Source organism: Schistocerca americana, chromosome 5 (genome assembly GCF_021461395.2).
Source record: "Schistocerca americana isolate TAMUIC-IGC-003095 chromosome 5, iqSchAmer2.1, whole genome shotgun sequence".
NCBI lineage: Eukaryota > Metazoa > Arthropoda > Insecta > Orthoptera > Acrididae > Schistocerca > Schistocerca americana.
Genome location: NC_060123.1, coordinates 694761171 through 694784985, shown reverse-complemented (window position 1 = coordinate 694784985; position 23815 = coordinate 694761171).

The window sequence follows — 23815 nt, the reverse complement described above, 5'->3', positions numbered from 1 at the left end:
ATGATTTGAACCTCTCCTGTGAGTCCAGTCTTAGATTCCGATGCTTCACTTCAGGTTTACTGTATACCTTGGACCTTCTTATTGACGATGAAACACAGATATTACATCCGAATTTAATACAAAAGGCACAATGCCGACTTAAGTACAAGAGGACTGACACTCTAACTTTCTATGATTTGAACCTCTCCTGTGAGTCCATTCTTAGTTTCCGATGCTTCACTTCAGGTTTACTGTATACCTTGGACCTTCTTAATGACGATGAAATTCAGAAATTTCATCCGAATTTAATACAAAAGGCACAATGCCGACTTAAGTACAAGAGGACTGACACTCTAACGTTCTATGATTTGAACCTCTCCTGTGAGTCCAATTTTAGTTTCCGATGCTTCACTTCAGGTTTACTGTATACCTGGGTCCTTCTTATTGACGATGAAACACAGAAATTGCATCCGAATTTAATACAAAAGGCACAATGACGACTTAAGTGCTAGAGGACTGAAACTCTAACTTTCCATGATTTGAACCAGTTTTAGATTCCGATGCTTCTCTTCAGGTTTACTGTATCCTTTGGGCGTTCTTATTGACGATGAAACTCAGAAATTGAATCCGAATTTAATACAAAGGGCACAATGCTGACTTAAGTACAAGAGGACTGACACTCTAACTTTCTATGATTTCAACCACACCTGTGAGTCCAGTTTTAGATTCCGATGCTTCACTTCAGGTGTACTGTGTACCATGGACCTTCTTATTGACGATGAAACACAAATGCACAATGCCGACTTAAGTACAAGAGGACTGACACTCTAACTTTCTATGATTTGAAACTCTCCTGTGAGTCCAGGTTTAGTTTCCGATGCTTCACTTCAGGTTTACTGTATACCTTTGACCTTCTTATTGACGATGAAACACAGATATTGCATCCGAAATTAATACGAAAGGCACAATGCCGACTTAAGTACAAGTGGACTGACACTCTTTCTTTCTATGATTTGAACCTCTCCTGTGAATCCAGTTTTAGATTCCGATGCTTGACTTCAGGTATACTGTATCCCTTGGACCTTCTCATTGATGATGAAGCACAGAAATTGCATCCGAATTTAATACAAAAGGCACAATGCCGACTTAAGTACTAGAGGACTGACACTCTAACATTCTATGATTCGAACCACACCTATGAGTCCAGTTTTAGTTTCCGATGCTTCACTTCAGGTTTACTGTATCCCTTGGACGTTCTTATTGACGATGAAACACAGAAATTGCATTCGAATTTAATACAAAAGGCACAATTCCGACTTAAGTACAAGAGGACTGACACTCTAACTTTCTATGATTTGAACCTCTCCTGTGAGTCCAGTTTTAGATTCCGATGCTTCACTTCAGGTGTACTGTATACCTTGGACCTTCTTATTGACGATGAAACACAGAAATTTCATCCGAATTTAATACAAATGCACAATGCCGACTTAAGTACAAGAGGACTGACACTCTAACTTGCTATGATTTGAAACTCTCCTGTGAGTCCAGGTTTAGTTTCCGATGCTTCACTTCAGGCTTACTGTATACCTTGGACCTTCTTAATGACGATGAAATTCAGAAATTGCATCCGAATTTAATACAAAAGGCACAATGCCGACTTAAGTACAAGAGGACTTAAACTCTAACTTACAATGATTTGAACCTCTCCTGTGAGTCCAGTTTTAGTTTACGATGCTTAACTTCAGGTTTACTGTATTCCTTGGAGTTTCTTATTGACGATGAAACACAGAAATTGCATCTGAATTTGATACAAAAGGCACAATGCCGACTTAAGTACTAGAGGACTGACACTCGAAATTTTATATGATTTGAACCTCTCCTCTGAGTCCAGTTTTAGTTTCCAATGCTTCACTTCAGATTTCTTGTATCCCTTGGACCTTCTTATTGACGATGCAACACAGAAATTGAATCCGAATTTAATACAAAAGGCACAATGCCGACTTAAGTGCTAGAGGACTGAAACTCTAACTTTCCATGATTTGAACCACTCCTGTGAGTCCAGTTATAGATTCCGATGCTTCTCTTCAGGTTTACTGTATCCTTTGGGCGTTCTTATTGACGATGAAACTCAAAAATTGAATCCGAATATAATACAAAGGGCACAATGCCGGCTTAAGTACAAGAGGACTGACACTCTAACTTTCTATGATTTCAACCACTCCTGTGAGTCCAGTTTTAGATTCCGATGCTTCACTTCAGGTGTACTGTGTACCATGGACCTTCTTATTGACGATGAAACACAGAAATTTCATCCGAATTTAATACAAATGCACAATGCCGACTTAAGTACAAGAGGACTGACACTCTAACTTTCTATGATTTGAAACTCTCCTGTGAGTCCAGGTTTAGTTTCCGATGCTTCACTTCAGGTTTACTGTATACCTTGGACCTTCTTATTGACGATGAAACACAGATATTGCATCCGAAATTAATACGAAAGGCACAATGCCGACTTAAGTACAAGTGGACTGACACTCTTTCTTTCTATGATTTGAACCTCTCCTGTGAATCCAGTTTTAGATTCCGATGCTTGACTTCAGGTATACTGTATCCCTTGGACCTTCTCATTGATGATGAAGCACAGAAATTGCATCCGAATTTAATACAAAAGGCACAATGCCGACTTAAGTACTACAGGACTGACACTCTAACTTTCTATGATTTGAACCACACCTATGAGTCCAGTTTTAGTTTCCGATGCTTCACATCAGGTTTACTGTATCCCTTGGACTTTCTTATTAACGATGAAACACAGAAATTGCATCCGAATTTAATACAAAAGGCACAATGCCGACTTAAGTAGAAGAGGACTGACACTCTAACTTTCTGTGATTTGAACCCCTCCTGCGAGTCCAGTTTTAGATTCCGATGCTTCACTTCAGGTGTATTGTAAACCTTGAACCTTCTTATTGACGGTGAAACGCAGAAATTTCATCCGAATATAATACAAAAGGCACAATGCCGACTTAAGTACTAGAGGACTGACACTCTAACTTTCTATGATTTGAACCTCTCCTGTGAGTCCAGTTTTAGTTTCCGATGCTTCACTTCAGGTTTACTGTATCTCTTTTACCTTCTTATTGACGATGAAACGCAGAAATTGCATCCGAATTTAATACAAAAGGCACAATGCCGACTTAAGTACTAGAGGACAGACACTCTAACTTTCTATGATTTGAACAATCCTGAGAGTCCAGTTTTAGATTCCGATGCTTCACTTCAGGTTTACTGTATCCCTTTGACCTTCTTATTGGCGATGAAACACAGAAATTGCATCGGAAATTAATACTAAAGGCACAATGCCGACATAAGTACTAGAGCACTGACACTCTAACATTCTATGATTTGAACCTCTCCTGTGAGTCTAGTTTTAGGTTTCCGATGCCTCACTTCAGGTTTACTGTATCCCTTGGACCTTCTTCTTGACGATGAAACACAGAAATTGCATCCGACTTTAATACAAAAGGCACAATGCCGACTTAAGTACTAGAGGACTGAAACTCTAACTTTCTCTGATTTGAACCTCTCCTGTGAGTCCAGGTTTAGTTTCCGATGCTTCACTTAGGGTATGCTGTATCCCTTGGACCTTCTCATTGATGATGAAGCACAGAAATTGCATCCGAATTTAATACCAAATTCTCAATGCCGACTTATGTACAAGAGGACTTAACTCTAACGTTCTATGATTTGAACCTCTCCTGTGAGTCCAGTTTTCGATTCCGATGCTTCACTTCAGGTTTACTGTATCCCTTGGACATTCTTATTGACGATGAAACACAGAAATTGCATCCGAATTTAATACAAAAGGCACAATGCCGACTTAAGTACAGGAGGACAGACACGCTATCTTTCTATGATTTGAACCTTTCCTGTGAGTCCAGTCTTAGATTCCGATGCTTCACTTCAGGTCTACTGTATACCTTGGACCTTCTTATTGACGATGAAACGCAGAAATTACATCCGAATTTAATACAAAAGGCACATTGCCGACTTAAATACAAGAGGACTGTTACTCTAACTTTCTATGATTTGAACCCCTCTGTGAGTCCAGTCTTAGTTTCCGATGCTTCACTTCAGGTTTACTGTATACCTTGGACCTTCTTATTGACGATGAAATTCAGAAATAGCATCCGAATTTAATACAAAAGGCACAATGCCGACTTAAGTACAAGAGGACTTAAACTCTAATTTTCTATGAATTGAACCTCTACTGTGAGTCGAGTTTTAGTTTCCGATGCTTAACTTCAGGTTTACTGTATTCCTTGGAGTTTCTTATTGACGATGAAACACAGAGATTACATCCGAATTTGATACAAAAGGCACAATGCCGGCCTAAGTACAAGAGGACTGTTACTCTAACTTTCTATGATTTCAACCCCTCCTGTGAGTCCAGTTTTAGATTTCGATGCTTCACTTCAGGCGTACTGTATACCTTGGACCTTCTTATTGACGATGAAACACAGAAATTTCATCCGAATTTAATACAAAAGGCACAATGCCGACTTAAGTACTAGAGGACTGACACTCGAACTTTCTATGATTTGAACCTCTCCTGCGAGTCCAGTTTTAGTTTCCGATGCTTCACTTCAGGTTTACTGTATCCCTTGGAACTTCTTATTGACGATGCAACACAGAAATTGCATCCGAATTTAATACAAAAGGCACAATGCCGACTTAAGTACAAGAGGACTGACACTCTAACTTGCTATGATTTGAAACTCTCCTGTGAGTCCAGGTTTAGTTTCCGATGCTTCACTTCAGGCTTACTGTATACCTTGGACCTTCTTATTGACGATGAAACACAGAAATTGCATCCGAATTTAATACAAAAGGCACAATGCCGACTTAAGTACAAGAATACTGACACTCTTTCTTTCTATGATTTGAACCTCTCCTGTGAATCCAGTTTTAGATTCCGATGCTTCACTTCAGGTATACTGTATCCCTTGGACATTCTCATTGATGATGAAGCACAGAAATTGCATCCGAATTTAATACAAAAGCTCAATGCCGACTTATGTACAAGAGGACTGACACTCTAACTTTCTATGATTTGAACCTCTCCTGTGAGTCCAGTTTTCGATTCCGATGCTTCACTTCAGGTTTCCTGTATCCCTTGGACCTTCTTATTGACGATGAAACACAGATATTGCATCCGAATTTAATACAAAAGGCACAATGCCGACGTAAGTACAAGAGGACAGACACGCTATCTTTCTGTGATTTGAACCTCTCCTGTGAGTCCAGTCTTAGATTCCGATGCTTCACTTCAGGTTTACTGTATACCTTGGACCTTCTTATTGACGATGAAACACAGAAATTTCATCCGAATTTAATACAAAAGGCACAATGCCGACTTAAGTACAAGAGGACTGACACTCTAACGTTCTATGAGTTGAACCTCTCCTGTGAGTCCAGTTTTAGTTTCCGATGCTTCACTTCAGGTTTACTGTATACCTGGGTCCTTCTTATTGACGATGAAACACAGAAATTGCATCCGAATTTAATACAAAAGGCACAATGACGACTTAAGTGCTAGAGGACTGAAACTCTAACTTTCTATGATTTGAACCACTCCTGTGAGTCCAGTTTTAGATTCCGATGCTTCTCTTCAGGTTTACTGTATCCTTTGGGCGTTCTTATTGACGATGAAACACAGAAATTGAATCCGAATTTAATACAAAGGGCACAATGCCGACTTAAGTACAAGAAGACTGACACTCTAACTTTCTATGATTTGAACGACTCCTGTGAGTCCAGTTTTAGATTCCGATGCTTCACTTCAGGTGTACTGTGTACCATGGACCTTCTTATTGACGATGAAACACAGAAATTTCATCCGAATTTAATACAAATGCACAATGCCGACTTAAGTACAAGAGGACTGACACTCTAACTTTCTATGATTTGAACCTATCCTGTGAGTCCAGTTTTAGTTTCCGATGCTTAACTTCAGGTTTACTGTATCCCTTTGACCTTCTTATTGACGATGAAACACAGAAATTGCATCGGAAATTAATACAAAAGGCACAATGCCGACTTAAGTACTAGAGGACTGACACTCTAACTTTCTATGATTTGAACCTCTCCTGTGAGTCTAGTTTTAGTTTCCGATGCCTCACTTCAGGTTTACTGTATCCCTTGGACCTTCTTATTGACGATGAAACGCAGAAATTGCATCCGAATTTAATACAAAAGGCACAATGCCGACTTAAGTACTAGAGGACAGACACTCTAACTTTCTTTGATTTGAACCTATCCTGTGAGTCCAGTTTTAGTTTCCGATGCTTCACTTCGGGTTTACTGTATCCCTTGGACCTTCTTATTGACGATGAAACCCAGAAATTGCATCTGAATTTAATACAAAAGGCACAATTCCGACTTAAGTACTAGAGGACTGACACTCTAACGTTCTATGATTTGAACGTCTCCTGTGAGTCCAGTTTTAGTTTCCGATGCTACACTTCAGGTTTTCTGTATCCCTTGCACCTTCTTATTGACGATGAAACACAGAAATTGCATCCGAATTTAATACAAAAGGCACAATGCCGACTTAAGTACAATGGGACTGATACTCTAACTTTCTATGATTTGAACCCTCCTGAGAGTCCAGTTTTAGATTCCGATGCTTCACTTCAGGTTTACTGTATCCCTTGGACCTTCTTCTTGACGATGAAACACAGAAATTGCATCCGACATTAATACAAAAGGCACAATGCCGACTTAAGTACTAGAGGACTAAAACACTAACTTACTCTGATTTGAACCTCTCCTGTGAGTCCAGTTTTAGTTTCCGATGCTTCACTTAGGGTATACTGTATCCCTTGGACCTTCTCATTGATGATGAAGCACAGAAATTGCATCCGAATTTAATACCAAATTCTCAATGCCGACTTATGTACAAGAGGACTTAACTCTAACGTTCTATGATTTGAACCTCTCCTGTGAGTCCAGTTTTCGATTCCGATGCTTCACTTCAGGTATACTGTATCCCTTGGGCCTTCTTATTGACGATGAAACACAGAAATTGCATCCCAATTTAATACAAAAGGCACAATGCCGACTTAAGTACAAGAGGACAGACACGCTATCTTTCTATGATTTGAACCTCTCCTGTGAGTCCAGTCTTAGATTCTGATGCTTCACTTCAGGTTTACTGTATACCTTGGACCTTCTTATTGACGATGAAACGCAGAAATTATATCGGAATTTAATACAAAATGCACATTGCCGACTTAAATACAGGAGGACTGTTACTCTAACTTTCTATGATTTGAACCCCTCTGTGAGTAAAGTCTTAGTTTCCGATGCTTCACTTCAGGTTTACTGTATACCTTGGACGTTCTTATTGACGATGAAATTCAGAAATAGCACCCGAATTTAATACAAAAGGCACAATGCCAACTTAAGTACAAGAGGACGTAAACTCTAACTTTCTATGAATTGAACCTCTCCTGTGAGTCGAGTTTTAGTTTCCGATGCTTAACTTCAGGTTTACTGTATTCCTTGGAGTTTCTTATTGACGATGAAACACAGAAATTGCATCCGAATTTGATACAAAAGGCACAATGCCGGCCTAAGTACAAGAGGACTGTTACTCTAACTTTCTATGATTTCAACCCCTCCTGTGAGTCTAGTTTTAGATTCCGATGCTTCACTTCAGGCGTACTGTATACCTTGGACCTTCTTATTGACGATGAATCACAGAAATTTCATCCGAATTTAATACAAAAGGCACAATGCCGACTTAAGTACTAGAGGACTGACACTCGAACTTTCTATGATTTTAACCTCTCCTGTGAGTCCAGTTTTAGTTTCCGATGCTTCACTTCAGGTTCACTGTATCCCTTGGAACTTCTTATTGACGATGCAACACAGAAATTGCATCCGAATTTAATACAAAAGGCACAATGCCGACTTAAGTACAAGAGGACTGACACTCTAACTTGCTATGATTTGAAACTCTCCTGTGAGTCCAAGTTTAGTTTCCGATGCTTCACTTCAGGCTTACTGTATACCTTGGACCTTCTTATTGACGATGAAACACAGAAATTGCATCCGAATCTAATACAAAAGGCACAATGCCGACTTAAGTACAAGAGGACTGACACTCTAACTTTCTATGATTTGAACCTCTCCTGTGAGTCCAGTTTTCGATTCCGATGCTTCACTTCAGGTTTACTGTATCCCTTGGACCTTCTTATTGACGATGAAACACAGATATTGCATCCGAATTTAATACAAAAGGCACAATGCCGACTTATGTACAAGAGGACAGACACGCTATCTTTCTATGATTTGAACCTCTCCTGTGAGTCCAGTCTTAGATTCCGATGCTTCACTTCAGGTTTACTGTATACCTTCGACCTTCTTATTGACGATGAAACACAGAAATTTCATCCGAATTTAATACAAAAGGCACAATGCCGACTTAAGTACAAGAGGACTGACACTCTAACGTTCTATGGTCTGAACCTCTCCTGTGAGTCCAGTTTTAGTTTCCGATGCTTCACTTCAGGTTTACTGTATACCTGGGTCCTTCTTATTGACGATGAAACACAGAAATTGCATCCGAATTTAATACAAAATTCTCAATGACGACTTAAGTGCTAGAGGACTGACACTCTAACTTTCTATGATTTGAACGTCTACTGTGAGTCCAGTTTTAGTTTCCGATGCTACACTTCAGGTTTTCTGTATCCCTTGCACCTTCTTATTGACGATGAAACACAGAAATTGCATCCGAATTTAATACAAAAGCACAATGCCGACTTAAGTACAATGGGACTGATACTCTAACTTTCTATGATTTGAACCTCTCCTGTGAGTCTAGTTTTAGTTTCCGATGCCTCACTTCAGGTTTACTGTATCCCTTGGACCTTCTTCTTGACGATGAAACACAGAAATTGCATCCGACTTTAATACAAAAGGCACAATGCCGACTTAAGTACTAGAGGACTGAAACTCTAACTTTCTCTGATTTGAACCTCTCCTGTGAGTCCAGGTTTAGTTTCCGATGCTTCACTTAGGGTATGCTGTATCCCTTGGACCTTCTCATTGATGATGAAGCACAGAAATTGCATCCGAATTTAATACCAAATTCTCAATGCCGACTTATGTTCAAGAGGACTTAACTCTAACGTTCTATGATTTGAACCTCTCCTGTGAGTCCAGTTTTCGATTCCGATGCTTCACTTCAGGTTTACTGTATCCCTTGGACCTTCTTATTGACGATGAAACACAGAAATTGCTTCCGAATTTAATACATAAGGCACAATGCCGACTTAAGTACAGGAGGACAGACACGCTATCTTTCTATGATTTGAACCTTTCCTGTGAGTCCAGTCTTAGATTCCGATGCTTCACTTCAGGTCTACTGTATACCTTGGACCTTCTTATTGACGATGAAACGCAGAAATTACATCCGAATTTAATACAAAAAGCACATTGCCGACTTAAATACAAGAGGACTGTTACTCTAACTTTCTATGATTTGAACCCCTCTGTGAGTCCAGTCTTAGTTTCCGATGCTTCACTTCAGTTTAATGTATACCTTGGACCTTCTTATTGACGATGAAATTCAGAAATAGCATCCCAATTTAATACAAAAGGCACAATGCCGACTTAAGTACAAGAGGACTTAAACTCTAATTTTCTATGAATTGAACCTCTCCTGTGAGTCGAGTTTTAGTTTCCGATGCTTAACTTCAGGTTTACTGTATTCCTTCGAGTTTCTTATTGACGATGAAACACAGAAATTACATCCGAATTTGATACAAAAGGCACAATGCCGGCCTAAGTACAAGAGGTCTGTTACTCTAACTTTCTATGATTTCAACCCCTCCTGTGAGTCCAGTTTTAGATTCCGATGCTTCACTTCAGGCGTACTGTATACCTTGTTCCTTCTTATTGACGATGAAACACAGAAATTTCATCCGAATTTAATACAAAAGGCACAATGCCGACTTAAGTACTAGAGGACTGACACTCGAACTTTCTATGATTTGAACCTCTCCTGCGAGTCCAGTTTTAGTTTCCGATGCTTCACTTCAGGTTTACTGTATCCCTTGGAACTTCTTATTGACGATGCAACACAGAAATTGCATCCGAATTTAATACAAAAAGCACAATGCCGACTTAAGTACAAGAGGACTGACACTCTAACTTGCTATGAATTGAAACTCTCCTGTGAGTCCAGGTTTAGTTTCCGATGCTTCACTTCAAGCTTACTGTATACCTTGGACCTTCTTATTGACGATGAAACACAGAAATTGCATCCGAATTTAATACAAAAGGCACAATGCCGACTTAAGTACAAGAATACTGACACTCTTTCTTTCTATGATTTGAACCTCTCCTGTGAATCCAGTTTTAGATTCCGATGCTTCACTTCAGGTAAATTGTATCCCTTGGACATTCTCATTGATGATGAAGCACAGAAATTGCATCGAATTATTACAAAAGCTCAATGCCGACTTATGTACAAGAGGACTGACACTCTAACTTTCTATGATTTGAACCTCTCCTGTGAGTCCAGTTTTCGATTCCGATGCTTCACTTCAGGTTTCCTGTATCCCTTGGACCATCTTATTGACGATGAAACACAGAAATTTCATCCGAATTTAATACAAAAGGCACAATGCCGACTTAAGTACAAGAGGACTGACACTCTAACGTTCTATGAGTTGAACCTCTCCTGTGAGTCCAGTTTTAGTTTCCGATGCTTCACTTCAGGTTTACTGTATACCTGGGTCTTTCTTATTGACGATGAAACACAGAAATTGCATCCGAATTTAATACAAAAGGCACAATGCCGACTTAAGTACTAGAGGACTGACACTCTAACTTTCTATGATTTGAACCTCTCCTGTGAGTCTAGTTTTAGTTTCCGATGCCTCACTTCAGGTTTACTGTATCCCTTGGACCTTCTTATTGACGATGAAACGCAGAAATTGCATCCGAATTTAATACAAAAGGCACAATGCCGACTTAAGTACTAGAGGACAGACACTCTAACTTTCTATGATTTGAACCTATCCTGTGAGTCCAGTTTTAGTTTCCGATGCTTCACTTCGGGTTTACTGTATCCCTTGGACCTTCTTATTGATGATGAAACCCAGAAATTGCATCTGAATTTAATACAAAAGGCACAATTACGACTTAAGTACTAGAGGACTGACACTCTAACGTTCTATGATTTGAACGTCTCCTGTGAGTCCAGTTTTAGTTTCCGATGCTACACTTCGGGTTTTCTGTATCCCTTGCACCTTCTTATTGACGATGAAACACAGAAATTGCATCCGAATTTAATACAAAAGGCACAATGCCGACTTAAGTACAATGGGACTGATACTCTAACTTTCTATGATTTGAACCCTCCTGAGAGTCCAGTTTTAGATTCCGATGCTTCACTTCAGGTTTACTGTATCCCTTGGACCTTCTTCTTGACGATGAAACACAGAAATTGCATCCGACTTTAATACAAAAGGCACAATGCCGACTTAAGTACTAGAGGACTAAAACACTAACTTACTCTGATTTGAACCTCTCCTGTGAGTCCAGTTTTAGTTTCCGATGCTTCACTTAGGGTATACTGTATCCCTTGGACCTTCTCATTGATGATGAAGCACAGAAATTGCATCCGAATTTAATACCAAATTCTCAATGCCGACTTATGTACAAGAGGACTTAACTGTAACGTTCTATGATTTGAACCTCTCCTGTGAGTCCAGTTTTCGATTCCGATGCTTCACTTCAGGTATACTGTATCCCTTGGACCTTCTTATTGACGATGAAACACAGAAATTGCATCCCAATTTAATACAAAAGGCACAATGCCGACTTAAGTACAAGAGGACAGACACGCTATCTTTCTATGATTTGAACCTCTCCTGTGAGTCCAGTCTTAGATTCCGATGCTTCACTTCAGGTTTACTGTATACCTTGGACCTTCTTATTGACGATGAAACGCAGAAATTACATCCGAATTTAATACAAAATGCACATTGCCGACTTAAATACAAGAGGACTGTTACTCTAACTTTCTATGATTTGAACCCCTCTGTGAGTCCAGTCTTAGTTTCCGATGCTTCACTTCAGGTTTACTGTATACCTTGGACGTTCTTATTGACGATGAAATTCAGAAATAGCATCCGAATTTAATACAAAAGGCACAATGCCGACTTAAGTACAAGAGGTCGTAAACTCTAATCTTCTATGAATTGAACCTCTCCTGTGAGTCGAGTTTTAGTTTCCGATGTTTAACTTCAGGTTTACTGTATTCCTTGGAGTTTCTTATTGACGATGAAACACAGAAATTGCATCCGAATTTGATACAAAAGGCACAATGCCGGCCTAAGTACAAGAGGACTGTTACTCTAACGTTCTATGATTTGAACGTCTCCTGTGAGTCCAGTTTTAGTTTCCGATGCTACACTTCAGGTTTTCTGTATCCCTTGCACCTTCTTATTGACGATGAAACACAGAAATTGCATCCGAATTTAATACAAAAGGCACAATGACGACTTAAGTACAAGAGGACTGACACTCTTTCTTTCTATGATTTGAACCTCTCCTGTGAATCCAGTTTTAGATTCCGATGCTTCACTTCAGGTATACTGTATCCCTTGGACCTTCTCATTGATGATGAAGCACAGAAATTGCATCCGAATTTAATACAAAAGCTCAATGCCGACTTATGTACAAGAGGACTGACACTCTAACTTTCTATGATTTGAACCTCTCCTGTGAGTCCAGTTTTCGATTCCGATGCTTCACTTCAGGTTTACTGTATCCCTTGGACATTCTTATTGACGATGAAACACAGATATTGCATCCGAATTTAATACAAAAGGCACAATGCCGACTTACGTACAAGAGGACAGACACGCTATCTTTCTATGATTTGAACCTCTCCTCTGAGTCCAGTCTTAGATTCCGATGCTTCACTTCAGGTTTACTGTATACCTTCGACCTTCTTATTGATGATGAAACACAGAAATTTCATCCGAATTTAATACAAAAGGCACAATGCCGACTTAAGTACAAGAGGACTGACACTCTAACGTTCTATGATTTGAACCTCTCCTGTGAGTCCAGTTTTAGTTTCCGATGCTTCACTTCAGGTTTACTGTATACCTGGGTCCTTCTTATTGACGATGAAACACCGAAATTGCATCCGAATTGAATACAAAAGGCACAATGACGACTTAAGTGCTAGAGGACTGAAACTCTAACTTTCTACGATTTGAACCACTCCTGTGAGTCCAGTTTTAGATTCCGATGCTTCTCTTCAGGTTTCCTGTATCCCTTGGACCTTCTCATTGATGATGAAGCACAGAAATTGCATCCGAATTTAATACAAAAGCTCAATGCCGACTTATGTACAAGAGGACTGACACTCTAACTTTCTATGATTTGAACCTCTCCTGTGAGTCCAGTTTTCGATTCCGATGCTTCACTTCAGGTTTACTGTATTCCTTGGAGTTTCTTATTGACGATGAAACACAGAAATTGCATCCGTATTTGATACAAAAGGCACAATGCCGGCCTAAGTACAAGAGGACTGTTACTCTAACTTTCTATGATTTCAACCCCTCCTGCGAGTCCAGTTTTAGATTCCGATGCTTCACTTCAGGCATACTGTATACCTTGGACCTTCTTATTGACGATGAAACACAGAAATTTCTTCCTAATTTAATACAAAAGGCACAATGCCGACTTAAGTACTAGAGGACTGACACTCGAATTTTCTATGATTTGAACCTCTCCTGTGTGTCCAGTTTTTGTTTCCGATGCTTCACTTCAGGTTTACTGTATCCCTTGGAACTTCTTATTGACGATGCAACACAGAAATTGCATCCGAATTTAATACAAAAGGCACAATGCCGACTTAAGTACAAGAGGACTGACACTCTAACTTGCTATGATTTGAAACTCTCCTGTGAGTATAGGTTTAGTTTCCGATGCTTCACTTCAGGCTTACTGTATACCTTGGACCTTCTTATTGACGATGAAACACAGAAATTGCATCCGAATTTAATACAAAAGGCACAATGCCGACTTAAGTACAAGAGGACTGACACTCTTTCTTTCTATGATTTGAACCACTACTGTGAATCCAGTTTTAGATTCCGATGCTTCACTTCAGGTATACTGTATCCCTTGGACCTTCTCATTGATGATGAAGCACAGAAATTGCATCCGAATTTAATACAAAAGCTCAATGCCGACTTATGTACAAGAGGACTGACACTCTAACTTTCTATGATTTGAACCTCTCCTGTGAGTCCAGTTTTCGATTCCGATGCTTCACTTCAGGTTTACTGTATCCCTTGGACCTTCTTATTGACGATGAAACACAGATATTGCATCCGAATTTAATACAAAAGGCACAATGCCGACTTAAGTACAATGGGACTGATACTCTAACTTTCTATGATTTGAACCCTCCTGAGAGTCCAGTTTTAGATTCCGATGCTTCACTTTAGGTTTACTGTATCCCTTTGACCTTCTTATTGACGATGAAACACAGAAATTGCATCGGAAATTAATACAAAAGGCACAATGCCGACTTAAGTACTAGAGGACTGACACTCTAACTTTCTATGATTTGAACCTCTCCTGTGAGTCTAGTTTCAGTTTCCGATGCCTCACTACAGGTTTACTGTATCCCTTGGACCTTCTTCTTCACGATGAAACACAGAAATTGCATCCGACTTTAATACAAAAGGCACAATGCCGACTTAAGTACTAGAGGACTGAAACTCTAACTTTCTCTGATTTGAACTTCTCCTGTGAGTCCAGTTTTAGTTTCCGATGCTTCACTTGGGGAATACTGTATCCCTTGGACCTTCTCATTGATGATGAAGCACAGAAATTGCATCCGAATTTAATACCAAATTCTCTATGCCGACTTATGTACAAGAGGGCTTAACTCTAACGTTCTATGATTTGAACCACTCCTGTGAGTCCTAATTTCGATTCCGATGCTTCACTTCAGGTTTACTGTATCCCTTGGACCTTCTTATTGACGATGAAACACAGAAATTGCATCCGAATTTAATACAAGAGGCTCAATGCCGACTTAAGTACAAGAGGACAGACACGCTATCTTTCTATGATTTGAACCTCTCCTGTGAGTCCAGTCTTAGATTCCGATGCTTCACTTCAGGTTTACTGTATACCTTGGAACTTCTTATTGACGATGAAATGCAGAAATTACATCCGAATTTAATACAAAAGGCACATTGCCGACTTAAATACTAGAGGACTGTTACTCTAACTTTCTATGATTTGAACCCCTCTGTGAGTCCAGTCTTAGTTTCCGATGCTTCACTTAAGGTTTACTGTATACCTTGGACCTTCTTATTGACTATGAAACACAGAAATTGCATCCGAATTTGATACAAAAGGCACAATGCCGACTTAAATACAAGAGGACTGTTACTCTAACTTTCTATGATTTGAACCCCTCCAGTGAGTCCAGTTTTAGATTCCGATGCTTCACATCAGGTTTACTGTATCCCTTGGACCTTCTTATTGACGATGAAACACAGAAATTGCATCCGAATTTAATACAAAATTCACAATGCCGACATAAGTACAAGAGGACAGACACGCTATCTTTCTATGATTTGAACCTCTCCTGTGAGTCCGGTCTTAGATTCTGATGCTTCACTTCAGGTTTACTGTATACCTTGGACCTTCTTATTGACGATGAAACGCAGAAATTACATCCGAATTTAATACAAAATGCACATTGCCGACTTAAATACAAGAGGACTGTTACTCTAACTTTCTATGATTTGAACCCCTCTGTGAGTCCAGTCTTAGTTTCCAAAGCTTCACTTCAGGTTTACTGTAAACCTTGGACCTTCTTATTGACGATGAAATTCAGAAATAGCATCCGAATTTAATACAAAATGCACAATGCCGACTTAAGTACAAGAGAACTTAAACTCTAATTTTCTATGAATTGAACCTCTCCTGTGAGTCGAGTTTTAGTTTCCGATGCTACACTTCAGGTTTTCTGTATCCCTTGCACCTTCTTATTGACGACGAAATACAGAAATTGCATCCGAATTTAATACAAAAGGCATAATGCCGACTTAAGTACAATGGGACTGATACTCGAACTATCTATGATTTGAACCCTCCTGAGAGTCCAGTTTTAGATTCCAATGCTTCACTTTAGGTTTACTGAATCCCTTTGACCTTCTTATTGACGATGAAACACAGAAATTGCATCGGAAATTAATACAAAAGGCACAATGCCGACTTAAGTACTAGAGGACAGACACTCTAACTTTCTATGATTTGAACCTCTCCTGTTAGTCTAGTTTTAGTTTCCGATGCCTCACTTCAGGTTTACTGTATCCCTTGGACCTTCTTCTTCACGATGAAACACAGAAATTGCATCCGACTTTAATACAAAAAGCACAATGCCGACTTAAGTACTAGAGGACTGAAACTCTAACATTCTCTGATTTGAACCTCTCCTGTGAGTCCAGTTTTAGTTTCCGATGCTTCACTTAGGGAATACTGTATCCCTTGGACCTTCTCATTGATGATGAAGCACAGAAATTGCATCCGAATTTAATACCAAATTCTCAATGCCGACTTATGTACAAGAGGGCTTAACTCTAACGTTCTATGATTTGAACCTCTCCTGTGAAACCAGTTTTCGATTCCGATGCTTCACTTCAGGTTTACTGTATCCCTTGGACCTTCTTATTGACGATGAAACACAGAAATTGCATCCGAATTTAATACAAAAGGCACAATGCCGACTTAAGTACAAGAGGACAGACACGCTATCTTTCTATGATTTGAACCTCTCCTGTGAGTCCAGTCTTAATTTCCGATGCTTCACTTCAGGTTTACTGTATACCTTGGACCTTCTTATTGACGATGAAACGCAGAAATTACATCCGAATTTAATACAAAAGGCACATTGCCGACTTAAATACTAGAGGACTGTTACTCTAACTTTCTATGATTTGAACCCCTCTGTGAGTCCAGTCTTAGTTTCCGATGCTTCACTTCAGGTTTACTGTATACCTTGGACCTTCTTATTGACGATTAAATTCAAAAATAGCATCCGAATTTAATACAAAAGGCACAATGCCAACTTAAGTACAAGAGGACTTAAATTCTAATTTTCTTTGAATTGAACCTCTCCTGTGAGTCGAGTTTTAGTTTCCGATGCTTAACTTCCGGTTTACTGTATTCCTTGGAGTTTCTTATTGACGATGAAACACAGAAATTGCATCCGAATTTGATACAAAAGGCACAATGCCGGCCTAAGTACAAGAGGACTGTTACTCTAACTTTCTATGATTTCAACCCCTCCTGTGAGTCCAGTTTTAGATTCCGATGCTTCACTTCAGGCGTACTGTATACCTTGGACCTTCTTATTGACGATGAAACACAGAAATTTCATCCGAATTTAATACAAAAGGCACAATGCCGACTTAAGTACTAGAGGACTGACACTCGAACTTTCTATGATTTGAACCTCTCCTGTGAGTCCAGTTTTAGTTTCCGATGCTTCACTTCAGGTTTACTGTATCCCTTGGAACTTCTTATTGACGATGCAACACAGAAATTTCATCCGAATTTAATACAAAAGGCACAATGACGACTTAAGTACAAGATGACTGACACTCTAACTTGCTATGATTTGAAACTCTCCTGTGAGTCCAGGTTTAGTTTCCGATGCTTCACTTCAGGCTTACTGTATACCTTGGACCTTCTTATTGACGATGAAACACAGAAATTGCATCCGAATTTAATACAAAAGGCACAATGCCGACATAAGTACAAGAGGACTGACACTCTTTCTTTCTATGATTTGAACCTCTCCTGTGAATCCAGTTTTAGATTCCGATGCTTCACTTCAGGTATACTGTATCCCTTGGACCTTCTCATTGATGATGAAGCACAGAAATTGCATCCGAATTTAATACAAAAGCTCAATGCCGACTTATGTACAAGAGGACTGACACTCTAACTTTCTATTATTTGAACCTCTCTTGTGAGTCCAGTTTTCGATTCCGATGCTTCACTTCAGGTTTACTGTATCCCTTGGACCTTCTTATTGACGATGAAACACAGATATTGCATCCGAATTTAATACAAAAGGCACAATGCCGACTTAAGTGCAAGAGGACAGACACGCTATCTTTCTATGATTTGAACCTCTCCTGTGAGTCCAGTTTTAGATTCCGATGCTTCTCTTCAGGTTTACTGTATCCTTTGGGCGTTCTTATTGACGATGAAACACAGAAATTGAATCCAAATTTAATACAAAGGGCACAATGAAGACTTAAGTACAAGAGGACTGACACTCTAACTTTCTATGATTTGAACCACTCCTGTGAGTCCAGTTTTAGATTCCGATGCTTCACTTCAGGTGTACTGTGTACCATGGACCTTCTTATTGACGATGAAACACAGAAATTTCATCCGAATTTAATACAAATGCACAATGCCGACTTAAGTACAAGAGGACTGACTTTCTAACCTTCTATGATTTGAAACTCTCCGGTGAGTCCAGGTTTAGTTTCCGATGCTTCACTTCAGGTTTACTGTATACCTGGGACCTTCTTATTGACGATGAAACACAGATATTGCATCCGAAATTAATACGAAAGGCACAATGCCGACTTAAGTACAAGTGGACTGACACTCTTTCTTTCTATGATTTGAACCTCTCCTGTGAATCCAGTTTTAGATTCCGATGCTTGACTTCAGGTATACTGTATCCCTTGGACCTTCTCATTGATGATGAAGCACAGAAATTGCATCCGAATTTAATACAAAAGGCACAATGCCGACTTAAGTACAATGGGACTGATACTCTAACTTTCTATGATTTGAACCCTCGAGAGAGTCCAGTTTTAGATTCCGATGCTTCACTTAAGGTTTACTGTATCCCTTTGACCTTCTTATTGACGATGAAACACAGAAATTGCATCCGACTTTAATACAAAAGGCACAATGCCGACTTAAGTACAAGAGGACAGACACGCTATCTTTCTATGATTTGAACCTCTCCTGTGAGTCCAGTCTTAGATTCCGATGCTTCACTTCTGGTTTACTGTATACCTTGGACCTTCTTATTGACGATGAAACGCAGAAATTACATCCGAATTTAAAACAAAAGGCACATTGCCGACTTAAATACAAGAGGACTGTTACTCTAACTTTCTATGATTTGAACCCCTCTGTGAGTCCAGTCTTAGTTTCCGATGCTTCACTTCAGGTTTACTGTATACCTTGGACCTTCTTATTGACGATGAAATTCAGAAATAGCATCCGAATTTAATACAAAAGGCACAATGCCGACTTAAGTACAAGAGGACTTAAACTCTAATTTTCTATGAATTGAACCTCTCCTGTGAGTCGAGTTTTAGTTTCCGATGCTTAACTTCAGGTTTACTGTATTCCTTGGAGTTTCTTATTGACGATGAAACACAGAAATTGCATCCGAATTTGATACAAAAGGCACAATGCCGGCCTAAGTACAAGAGGACTGTTACTCTAACTTTCTATGATTTCAACCCCTCCTGTGAGTCCAGTTTTAGATTCCGATGCTTCACTTCAGGCGTACTGTATACCTTGTACCTTCTTATTGACGATGAAACACAGAAATTTCATCCGAATTTAATACAAAAGGCACAATGCCGACTTAAGTACTAGAGGACTGACACTCGAACTTTCTATGATTTGAACCTCTCCTGTGAGTCCAGTTTTAGTTTCCGATGCTTCACTTCAGGTTTACTGTATCCCTTGGAACTTCTTATTGACGATGCAACACTGAAAATGCATCCGAATTTAATACAAAAGGCACAATGCCGACTTAAGTACAAGAGGACTGACACTCTAACTTTCTATGATTTGAACCCCTCCCGTGAGTGCAGTTTCAGATTCCGATGCCTCACTTCAGGAGTACTGTATACCTTGGACCTTCTTATTGACGATGAAACACAGAAATTTCATCCGAATTTAATACAAAAGGCACAATGCCGACTTAAGTACAAGAGGACTGACACTTTAACATTCTATGATTTGAACCTCTCCTGTGAGTCCAGTTTCAGTTTCCGATGCTTCACTTCAGGTTTACTGTTTACCTTGGTCCTTCTTATTGACGATGAAACACAGAAATTGCATCCGAATCAATACAAAAGGCACAATCCCGATTTAAGTGCTAGAGGACAGAAACTCTAACTTTCTATGATTTGAACCTCTCCTGTGAGTCCAGTTTTAGATTCCGATGCATCCCTTCAGGTTTACTGTATCCTTTGGACCTTCTTATTGACGATGAATCACAGAAATTGCATCCGAATTTAATACAAAAGGCACAATGCCGACTTAAGTACAAGAGGATTGACACTCAAACTTTCTATGATTTGAACCTCTCCTGTGAGTCCAGTTTTTGATTCCGATGCTTCACTTCAGGTGTACTGTGTACCTTGGACCTTCTTGTTGACGATGAAATACAGAAATGTCATCCGAAATTAATACAAATGCACAATGATGACTTAAGTACAAGAGGACAGACACTCTAACTTTCTATGATTTGAAACTCTCCTGTGAGTCCAGGTTTAGTTTCCGATGCTTCACTTCAGGTATACAGTATACCTTGGACCTTCTTATTGACGATGAAAGACAGAAATTGCATCCGAATTTAATACAAAAGGCAAAATGCCGACTTAAGTACAAGTGGACTGACACTCTTTCTTTCTATGATTTGAACCTCTCCTGTGAATCCAGTTTTAGATTCCGATGCTTCGATTCGGGTATACTGTATCCCTTGGACCTTCTCATTGATGATGAAGCACAGAAATTGCATCCGAATTTAATAAAAGAGGCTCAATGCCGTCTTATGTACTAGAGGACTGACACTCTAACTTTCTATGATTTGAACCTCTCCTGTGAGTGCAGTTTTCGATTCCGATGCTTCACTTCAGGTTTACAGTATCCCTTGGACCTTCTTATTGACGATGAAACACAGATATCGCATCCGAATTTAATACAAAAGGCACAATGCCGACTTAAGTACAAGAGGACAGACACGCTATCTTTCTATGATTTGAACCTCTCTTGTGAGTCCAGTCTTAGATTCCGATGCTTCACTTCAGGTTTACTGTATACCTTGGACCTCCTTATTGACGATGAAACACAGAAATTTCATCCGAATTTAATACAAAAGGCACAATGCCGACTTAAGTACAAGAAGACTGACACTCTAACTTTCTATGATTTGAACCTCTCCTGTGAGTCCAGTCTTAATTTCCGATGCTTCACTTCAGGTTCACTGTATCCCTTGGACCTTCTTATTGATGATGAAATTCAGAAATTGCATCCGAATTTAATACAAAATGCACAATGCCGACTAAAGTACAAGAGGATTGAAACTGTAACTTTCTATGATGTGAACCTCTCCTGTGAGTCCTGTTTTAGTTTCCGATGCTTCACTTCAGGTTTACTGTATTCCTTGGACCTTCATTGACGATGAAACACAGAAATTGCATCCGAATTTGATACAAAAGGCTCAATGCCGGCTTAAGTACAAGAGGACTGTTACTCTAACTTTCTATGATTTGAACCCCTCCTGTGAGTCCAGTTTTAGATTCCGATGCTTCACTTCAGGCGTACTGTATACCTTGGACCTTCTTATTGACGATGAAACACAGAAATTTCATCCGAATTTAATACAAAAGGCACAATGCCGACTTAAGTACTAGAGGACTGACACTCTAACTTTCTATGATTTGAACCTCTCCTGTGAGTCCAGTTTTAGTTTCCGATGCTTCACTTCAGGTTTGCTGAATACCTTGGACCTTCTTATTGACGATGAAACACAGAAATTGCATCCGAATTTAATACAAAAGGCACAATGCCGACTTAAGTACAAGAGGACTGACACTCTAACTTTCTATGATTTGAACCCCTCCTGTGAGTCAAGTTTTAGATTCCGCTGCTTCACTTCAGGTTTACTGTATCCTTTGGACCTTCTTATTGACGACGAAACACAGAAATTGCATCCGAATTGAATACAAAAGGCACAATGCCGACTTAAGTAGTAGAGGACTGACACTCTAAGTTTCTATGATTTGAACCTCTCCTGTGAGTCCAGTTTTAGTTTCCGATGCTTCACTTCAGGTTTACTGTATCCCTTGGACCTTCTTATTGACGATGATACACAGAAATTGCATCCGAATTTAATACAGAAAGCACAATGCCGACTTAATTACTAGAGGACTGACTCTCCAAATTTCTATGATTTGAACCTCTCCTGTGAGTCCAGTTTTTGCGTCCGATGCTACACTTCAGGTTTTCTGTATCCCTTGCAACTTCTTATTGGCGATGAAACACAGAAATTGCATTCGAATTTAATACAAAAAGCACAATGCCGACTTAAGTACTAGATAACTGACACTCTAAATTTCTATGATTTGAACCTCTCCTGTGAGTCCAGTTTTAGATTCCGATGCTTCACTTGGGGTATACTGTATCCCTTGGACCTTCTCATTGATGATGAAGCACAGAAATTGCATCCGAATTTAATACCAAAGGCTCAATGCCGACTTATGTACAAGAGGACTGACACTCTAACTTTCTATGATTTGAACCTCTCCTGTGAGTCCAGTTTTCGATTCCGATGCTTCACTTCTAGTTTACTGTATTCCTTGGACCTTCTTATTGACGATGAAACACAGAAATTGCATCCGAATTTAATACAAAATTCACAATGCCGACTTAAGGACAAGATGACAGACATGCTATCTTTCTATGATTTGAACCTCTCCTGTGAGTCCAGTCTTAGATTCCGATGCTTCACTTCAGGTTTACTGTATACCTTGGACCTTCTTATTGACGATGAAACACAGAAATTACATCCGAATGTAATACAAAAGGCCCAATGCCGACTTAAGTACGAGAGGACTGACACTCTAACTTTCTATGATTTGAACCTCTCCTGTGAGTCCAGTCTTAGTTTCCGATGCTTCACTTCAGGTTTACTGTATACCTTGTACCTTCTTATTGACGATGAAATTCAGAAATTGCATCCGAATTTAATACAAAAGGCACAATGCCGTCTTAAGTACTAGAGGACAGACACTCTAACTTTCATTGATTTGAACCTACCCTGCGAGTCCAGTTTTAGTTTCCGATGCTTCACTTAAGGTTTACTGTATCCCTTGGACCTTCTTATTGACGATGAAACACAGAAATTGCATCCGAATTTAATACAAAAGGCACAATGCCGGCTTAAGTACTAGAGGACTGACACTCTAAGTTTCTATGATTTGAACCCCTCCTGTGAGTCCAGTTTTAGACTCCGCTGCTTCACTTCAGGTTTACTGAATCCTTTGGACCTTCTTATTGACGACGAAACACAGAAATTGCATCCGAATTGAATACAAAAGGCACAATGCCGACTTAAGTGCTAGAGGACTGACACTCTAACTTTCTATGATTTGAACCTCTCCTGTGAGTCCAGTTTTAGTTTCCAATGCTTCACTTCAGGTTTTCTGTATCCCTTGGACCATCTTATTGACGATGAAACACAGAAATTGCATCCGAATTTAATACAAACGGCACAATGCCGACTTAAGTACAAGAGGACTGACACTCTAACTTTCTATGATTTGAACCCCTCCTGTGAGTCCAGTTTTAGACTCCGCTGCTTCACTTCAGGTTTACTGAATCCTTTGGACCTTCTTATTGACGACGAAACACAGAAATTGCATCCGAATTGAACACA